An 8,609-nucleotide genomic window follows, 5' to 3' on the forward strand; every position below is an offset into this window, starting at 1 on the left:
AATCCTTGCTTCAAAAGATATCTTATCACATTAATTGCAGCTTCCAAACGAGTACGATATTCTAACTTTTCCTGATAAGATTTTTTAGCAAATGCACTTTGAATGGATTGCTTTTGTCTCAATAAATCTTCACAATTTCGTCTTGATTGATTATGAACACTGTTTGGCTTACCAATATGCACATCAAGGTTGTGATTCTTTTTCCAACTTGTAAACCCTATGGTTGAAAATACATCGCCTCCTCCTTGATTAATGCTTTCATCTTGAAACAAATAACAATAGAGACAAAATGCTGCATCTTTTGTTACACTATACTCCATCCAATCATACTCACGAAACCATTCAACATTAAAACGACGTAAGTCACCATAAAAATCTGACTGAGGAAATTGATGATTTTTTGGTTGAAAAGGACCATTTTGAAGATACATTCTTCTTACTGCATCACGCTCATGCGGATGATACTTTCAAATTGGTAACCTTTCTCCGGGATTAAATTTTAAGGAAGTTAAATTGTTACTCCCAAAATACACGCAAGTGTACATGGTCGTATAAGTAGTATAGATTATTCAAGAAACGAGTTATCGTTCCCAAGGGACTTATGATCAACTTATATTCACTCAATTCTACAACTAAAAGTAACCAAATAACCTTTTTAAGAGTTGTGATTTAGTTAAGTATCTACGAATAATTATGCACTAATTGAAATTAACTAATTGTGAACAACTTTGATCTAATATGATTCAAGCAAGTTTAAAAACAATTCCAGGGCTGCAACATACATTGAATATCATGCATCATATCATCGGCTTAGAATTCACTTCAGTTGTCAAATTACTGGTTTATAGGGTTGACAGTATGGTCCGGGTGGTTCGCCTCTCGCCGCCTACCCCAGTTAGCCATCTAACTACATTGTTGAGCGGGGATAAATAAACTAACTGGCGAGCATGTATATTTCATCCTATTTCGTAACCAAGCAAGGTGTTCGTCTGGGTGTCACTCCTGAACACTAATCACCTCAATTTAATGGGTGGACCGAGCTCTCTATATTCTCTGGTCTATCTAATCCCTCCTCTTTCAATTTTAATATTAGACACTAGATTTATTCTATGGTGCGCAAGCATAAAATAGTAAAACAAGAATATAGAAGTAATTTGGATTGACAACCGAAAATCAATTCATAAAGCCTCAAACATTCAACACATAATTCGTAGCTACAGCCCCAGAACTAAGGCGTTTAGCTACTCATGCTATTAGAAAACAAGAAAATACTATATTTCATGCAATTTCCGAAAAATAGAAGAGTTAAAGGATCAAAGCCTATTACAAACTTGAATTCTTGCCCTTGCACACTAAATCAAAACTCGTTCTCCTTTTTGGATCCCTAAGGATCTATTTATACTAGTAGGACAAGTTGGTAACCAATCCCACTCAAATTAGAAATCCTATCTTATGTTAAAAACTTGAAAACGTCGGAGAACAGGTGGCGTGTCGCGCACCTTATCGCGCCTCAAGGTTTCTTTCCTCATTTTGCTCCTGGCGCATCGCGCCTGAGCAGTGCCTCTGAGGTTTCCCTTCTGGCGCGTCGCGCCTCTCAGTACGCCTCAACAGGCTCTCTGACGTACCATCAGTGGCGCGCCGCGCCAACCAGTGCGCCAACCACTGGTGATTGCTGCCTTAGCCATTTTCCTGCATCTCCTTGCTCCTTCTTCCCTCTTCCCAATTCATATTCCATCAATATTTCCTGAAACAACTAATCACGTGTGTAAGTATGCAATCATAATAATTTAAACTAGAATTCAAGCTAATAAATCAAGATTGTCATCAAACATCATCACTTCGTAGGCCAATTTGGACTACTTAGGTATATAAATATGCCTAAGATCATAAATCAACTCTTTCACTTTGTCGACCTTGTTCCTCATTACCGTTTTCTTCTTCTTAGTTAAAAGAATTTTGAGGTGTTGAACTTGATTTTGAAAGATTGCAAGATACGTTAATATAATATCTCTCCATTGAATTGGTTTGAATTGCAAATTTAAATAAATTAGATAACTCTAAACAATTTCAAGAAATTAAATCTATAAAAGTTGATATTTCAAGAAATTTCAATGAAAACTAAAAAGATGGGAGATAAAAAGAAAAGAGAACTTATAATTAAAGAAAAAATGACAGTAGCATCAAGCTATCAACGCAGACCGCAACAACACTTAAATTTAAAGGTTTCTTTTCAACTTAGATTTTACTTTATAACTTATTATTGTATCCAATTCTGATTTGAATAAGTAATTAAATTTCTATAGTAGGTTATATGTAATATTCTAGTTTAACTGGGTTGCTTTAGCCTAATTTGAGTAGGAATAGGGAGGTTGGAGGTTGGAATCCTTCTTAAACTTTTCTCTTTTTCTCTGAAAAAATGCTCAAAAATTAAAAGCAAAAAACGCACCTAATGAGATTCGAACTCGGGTATGTTGAATGACATGATAACTTCGTTCGCGGCATGAACCAACGAGCCATGGCGCTTCCTTGTTCAAGGAGTGTCATTTATAATATTTACAGTTCTGTTTTTATTTTTTCAGATATATATATATATATATACTAATAAAATTCAACGAAGCCGTGTCGGCTGACCCCCCTTGATATAAGGTGGGTCCTCCCCTGACGATTGCCACAAATATTTCAATATTTTATCTTTATACGCAATATATATATATATATATATATATAGAAAATATTTTTACTCAATTAATATTTGAGTAAGGCTATTATAGAGAGGTAATTTTACAAAAAGGTGCACTTCTATAGTGGATGTCTACACTGTTATAAGTAGAATTTTATATAGATAAAAAAGATAACATCAAAAATTAGTTAAAAAAAAATTAGGATGTTACAGTGAAATGTTCTTATAATGTATGTCAAAATATTTAGCTTGACCAATTCTTTGTTTTATATATATATAATGTTAATATATGAACAACATCACCAATGGTGAAAAATATTTCATTTCTTTAAGTTTCTTAACTTATCTTTGCGGAATTGTAGTCTTCTCCTTTTTCTACTGCATACATATCATATAGTTATTGTCTAATGAAAGTATCTGGTATATTATAGAAGTTGTATCGTGATATAAAACATTAAACTTTTTCAATAAAAAAAGTGATATATGAATAAAATTTAAAGTATTATTTATAGAATCATTAATTTTATTTAAGATAATTTTATGATCAATCACTATTTTCTTATCTATGTTTATATAGCTAGCAAGGAGTGTATCTTGTGACATAACATTTTCCTAGATTAAAATGAACACAAAATAACACGAAATTCATACCTAAATTTTTATACTCAATATAAAAACATATAAAAATGAAATAATATATGGAACACAATTCATAGCCAATGAAGAAGGAAGACGAAAATATATGTTCATGTTATATTCACTCTAGTGTTCCATTAGATTGAAATCTCTTCCCAACAATACTTTACTTTCTCCATTTATTTTTACTTACATATCTATTAAAAAAAATTAATATCATGGCTATATTCTCATATTATAAGCAAAAGGGAAAATCTATTTTTGAAATAATGGACTTAACATCAAAAGTAATAATTCAATGGACTACATTGATGCCCGTTATTTTAGAAAAATTAGGAAGAAACTCCTTCGTTTGAGGGTAAAAGAATAAAAAATGGATAAATAAAGAAGATCATGTTCTTTTTTGTATTTATTTATTACTCCCTCCATCCCATTTTATGTGGCAACATTTGACCGGGTACGGAGTTTAAGAAATAAATGAAGACTTTGAAATGTTTACCAAATTGACCTTCAAAAAATAGTCATATTAAAAAGTAGACTCACTTTTATCTCTCCTCATAAATGTATTGGAGTATTATCTTTAAGATTAAGTGGGACCAACAAGGGTAAAAGATGAATTGTACCTTTAAATACTTACCATATATGGAAATGTGACATTCATTTTGGGACTGACCAAAAAGGAAATGGTGCCACATAAAATGGGACGGAGAAAGTATTATTATTGTCTCTATCACAACTTGATCTATTAGTTTTATTAGAAAAAATAATTCACAATGTGTGTATTCGTCACTATTCACTTGTTATGCTAACACTAATTATAAAATTCTTTCTCCAATGAAAACACAAAAGAAACCAAAAAAAAAAAAAGAGATGAAAACTCTGGTGCACTATATATAGAAGTTTTTTGTGTGAAGTAAAGCACTCTTAATTGCACATTTCTCTATTTTTTCTTCTTCTTATTTAATAGAAAGCAAATACCTAAATTTTCATGCTATGAACTTCGGCGAACCATATCAACGGATTGGAGATTAATCGTTTACAAAAAAATTTAATGATCTCAAATTGACGCATAAAATAAATCCTTAAGAATTTATAAGAAGTGAATGGTTGTGATTAATGACCGAAGAAACATGAAGGTTGAAATTATTGTGACTATTTGTAGTAAATAAGTATTTTTTTTAATAAATAAAATATGCAGGTTAACTAAAAGGGTTTAAATGTTCTAAAATGATATAAATAATATTGAAGTATGTATGTGATGAAAATCGTAATAGGAATTTACGAGTGTGAAATGATGAATGATTTTTTTACAATTTGTTCACCAACTCTTTCTTATGTGTTTCCTCACATTTCATTGAATTTTGACCTTAATCAATTGTTGCAAATAACATTTCATATTTTTTAAGAAGAAGAAGAGTAGAAAACTTTAAAAATCATACATTAAAATTTAGAGGAAACACCCTCTATTATAACTAAGAAATAGTAGTATGAAGCGGTACCTTACTAGAAAAGTCACAACCTTTCGAAAAATTCACTGCTCATCGAAAAAGTTACAACACTTTGAAAAAGTCACAACTCATCGGAAACGCACAACCCTTTGAAAAATACACAACCTTTCGAAAATCACAACCCTTCGAAAAAGTCACAACACATCGGAAATGTCACAACCCCTCAAAAAAGTCACAACCTTCGGAAAAGTCACAACTCATTGGAAAAGTCACAACTCTTTAATGTGAAAAGGTATCTACTTTTAATATAATACAATTAATTAAATAATATATAAAATAATTTAAGTACTTTTATTTGGGGGTATTATAGTAATTCAACATTGAAGTTTGGGAGTTCATGCTTTTAAGGTAGGATAGATATAGATAGATAGATATAGATATAGACAGATGGATGGAGAGAAAATCTCCTCTTTTTTCCTCACTTATCTTCTTTTCTTTATTTGTTATTTTTTATATTTTTAATTATTATTTTAACTATTATTATTATTATTATTATTAGTACTACTACTACTATTATTATTATTACAATATTACTATTATTATTATTATTATTATTATTATTACTATTATTATTATTATTATTATTATTGTTTTAAACCTTTTGATATTGTTTTTTTTTAATTCATATTTGTTATCTACATTATTAAAAATAGTTATTAAAATTACTTGCCAATCAACAAAAATGATCATTTTTATTTATAATTTCTTAATGGACTCATTAAAGGAAAAAAAGACAAATAATATGTGAAACTCTAGGGGTATAAATTTAATTTGTTCTCTTGTTCATCTCTCAACAATTTTATAATTTCTAAACACTTAAATCTATAAAATATTCTCCCAGAAGAAAATATAACGGAAAGAGCATCAATGATCTTGACAAATAATTAAGTAAGTTTTGACTCTATTTATCATGAACTTCAAAAAACATCTATAAACACCTACATATATACATGCACTCTCTGTCAATTTATATGATATTTTTATTCATTGTATTAACACAAAAAGAATTGCAACTTTGTGAGAGAATTTATCTGTGAATTTTTTTTATTTTATAACTTGAATTTCGAGAAAAAAAATATCGAATAAATTCATGAGGAAGAGAGTATGTATATATGTAGGTAATAATTTACTCCTTAAGAATTGTTTTGCAAATTTACAAAAAAAATTTACATTTTTAAGAAGAATTAATTGTTACGATAAAATAGGAGAAAATGCTTAATTATATTTTAAATTTGTTAATCATATATATATATATATATATATATATAGAGAGAGAGAGAGAGAGAGAGAACCCTCACCCGGTGACGTGGTGCCACCAGAAGCAACGATTCTCTTCTTATTTATTTATTTCCAACATTGCCCTTCCCCTCTACAATAAGAACGCCACTTCAGCCTTCAACCACCGCTTCTCCTGCACTTGCAGCTCTTCATAAAAGTTGTGCCTATTTACAACAGCGGACTCGACTATGTGGCGCCCTCACAATTGAAAATGCTTATTTAACCCTTTATAAATGTCACAACATTACGGAAATATCACAACTTTTCATAAAAGTCACAACTCTTTAGAAAAGTTAGAACTCTTCATAAAAGTCACGACTTTTCATAAAAGTCATGACTTTTCATAAAAGTCACAAGTTTTCACATAAGTCACAATTTTCAATAAAAGTCACAACTTTTCACAAAAGTCACAACTCTTCATTTTTCATTCACACCTTTTAAAACCCAACACTTAATTCCAAGTCACCAAAAGAAGAAATAATAAACAAAGAAATTGATTTAATTGCAATGCGACATTACTACTCTTGCACCTCTCAATCCACAACTCACAACGCTACTTGAATGGTTGGATTCATTAATTTGGTTCTTTAGAAAATAAAACTTCTATTTCTGCTACAATTATTTGTAGGTTTTTTCCACTATAGGGGAGTCGAATTCAAATACATTAATTAAGCTTCTTATGAAATGTGTTTCCTTTCTCAAAGTTTTCTTCCTCTTATTTCATGTAACTATTGCAATTTCTTTTTGCTATTTTAATGACTTTTTTTTTTAACTCTGTTAACAATTCCAGTAAGGATGATTGAAAATTGATATTCTTTTTTGTCCCTTTCTACAAGTTTTTGCATATACTTTTTAGGACAATTGCTTGTGGGTTGTGCTATATTTGATAGTACACAACAACAAATATCTGATAACTTATACAGAACCAGTGGTGAAGTTTGTTTAAAGAACCAAACAGATTATTCTTACTTGCCACAATTAGTATATTATTTTGATTGTTTTATATTAGGTACAAACATTTTGTATGCCATTGCACTCTTCCTAGAATATTAGTATAGAGACAATTAGTCCACTTCTTTTATTGCAAGTTGACTAATTTTCCATGTTTCTTCCTCTCTTATTTTTTGGCATAATAAGATTTTTCCTGAAATTAACATATGCCCAAAATACACTATAACAAAAACATTATCGGCAAAAAATATGTACATTAATGAAGAGTGTTAGAGTCTTTACCGACATTAATTAATTGTCATTAGATTCAATGTCGGTATAGACTTTAGGGACATTTATAGAGAGTACTTACTGCCTCTGAAATACATATTTAGCGACAATTAAACTATTAATTTCCTCTAAAGATCATTTTTGTTGTAGTGATAACTCTCTCTTTTGGCTTCTTTCAATTAAATTTGTGAACTGTAAACTTAGATACAACACGATAGACTATCTTTTTGAAAATATGTTAAGCAACATGCCTTTTTCTTCTTGATTGTTAGGAAAAGTAAGGCCGTCTTTATTATTATTTGTGGATATTTGTGAGTTCAAGTGATCACAAAATTATGCTGTGAGATTTTAATATGTTATATATCAAAAATTTTGTTTAGAATATCCAGTTGTAAACAGTACATTCAGATATCACCTACTGCTTCGTTGATCATTGCATTAGTTCTTTGTAATTGCATACTATAACCATAACAATAACTTTGGGTAAATTCCAAATAAGTTGGGGCCGGTGATATGAATTCTAAGCAATAGTAATGACTATTCTGAGACAATGAGGAAAAACCTTTATGATACTAACAATTTTAGGGTCATTTTCAACATATACATGATACAACATACTATAATAAAAAAGAGATTGATGGAGCTTCATAAGAAAGAAGCTGAAGGTCCTCCATTTGAATTTAGTTAATTATGTTCTTGCATGGACGTGATGTCTCACTTTACTTCGGAGTGTTGTTGTTTGAGGCTTTTTCGTCTCTTCTTTAATGTATGATGTTGTTCTTTATAACTTCTCGAAATTTAAAAAATTTCGTTACTTCTGAGTTTTGACCAACTATTTCCATGGAGATTTTCTTAGACATCTTTCTTATGCTTAAAATATCTCTATGACTCATAATTTTTGTATAACAAAAGTAAAAATTAAAAAAATACAACACTTTAACATTTCGGAGGAACGCTTTGCCCGGAGATAAAATGTTCTTGACAATATAGTGTATGTATCGAAAATATGAATATTACCAAATGATCATATGTAAGCTTAATAAACTAGTTCGCAATGGTAATTTACCTAGTTGACAAGTAATTTTAAATAACTATTTTTGTTTATCTTAAAAATAGTACAATTTATTTTTAAGAGCACATGTTTTAATTTAACTCTTTATAAATACATAACAATTTAAATTTGAATTAACATTAATTTATTTAATTTTTGATAAATAAACTTAAAGAGCTATTATAAAAATAATAAAAGAGGAAAATAAACTACATCGAAGGAAAATTAAGTGGCG

The sequence above is a fragment of the Solanum stenotomum genome, chromosome 7, assembly GCF_019186545.1.
Source record: "Solanum stenotomum isolate F172 chromosome 7, ASM1918654v1, whole genome shotgun sequence".
Taxonomy (NCBI): Eukaryota; Viridiplantae; Streptophyta; class Magnoliopsida; order Solanales; family Solanaceae; genus Solanum; species Solanum stenotomum.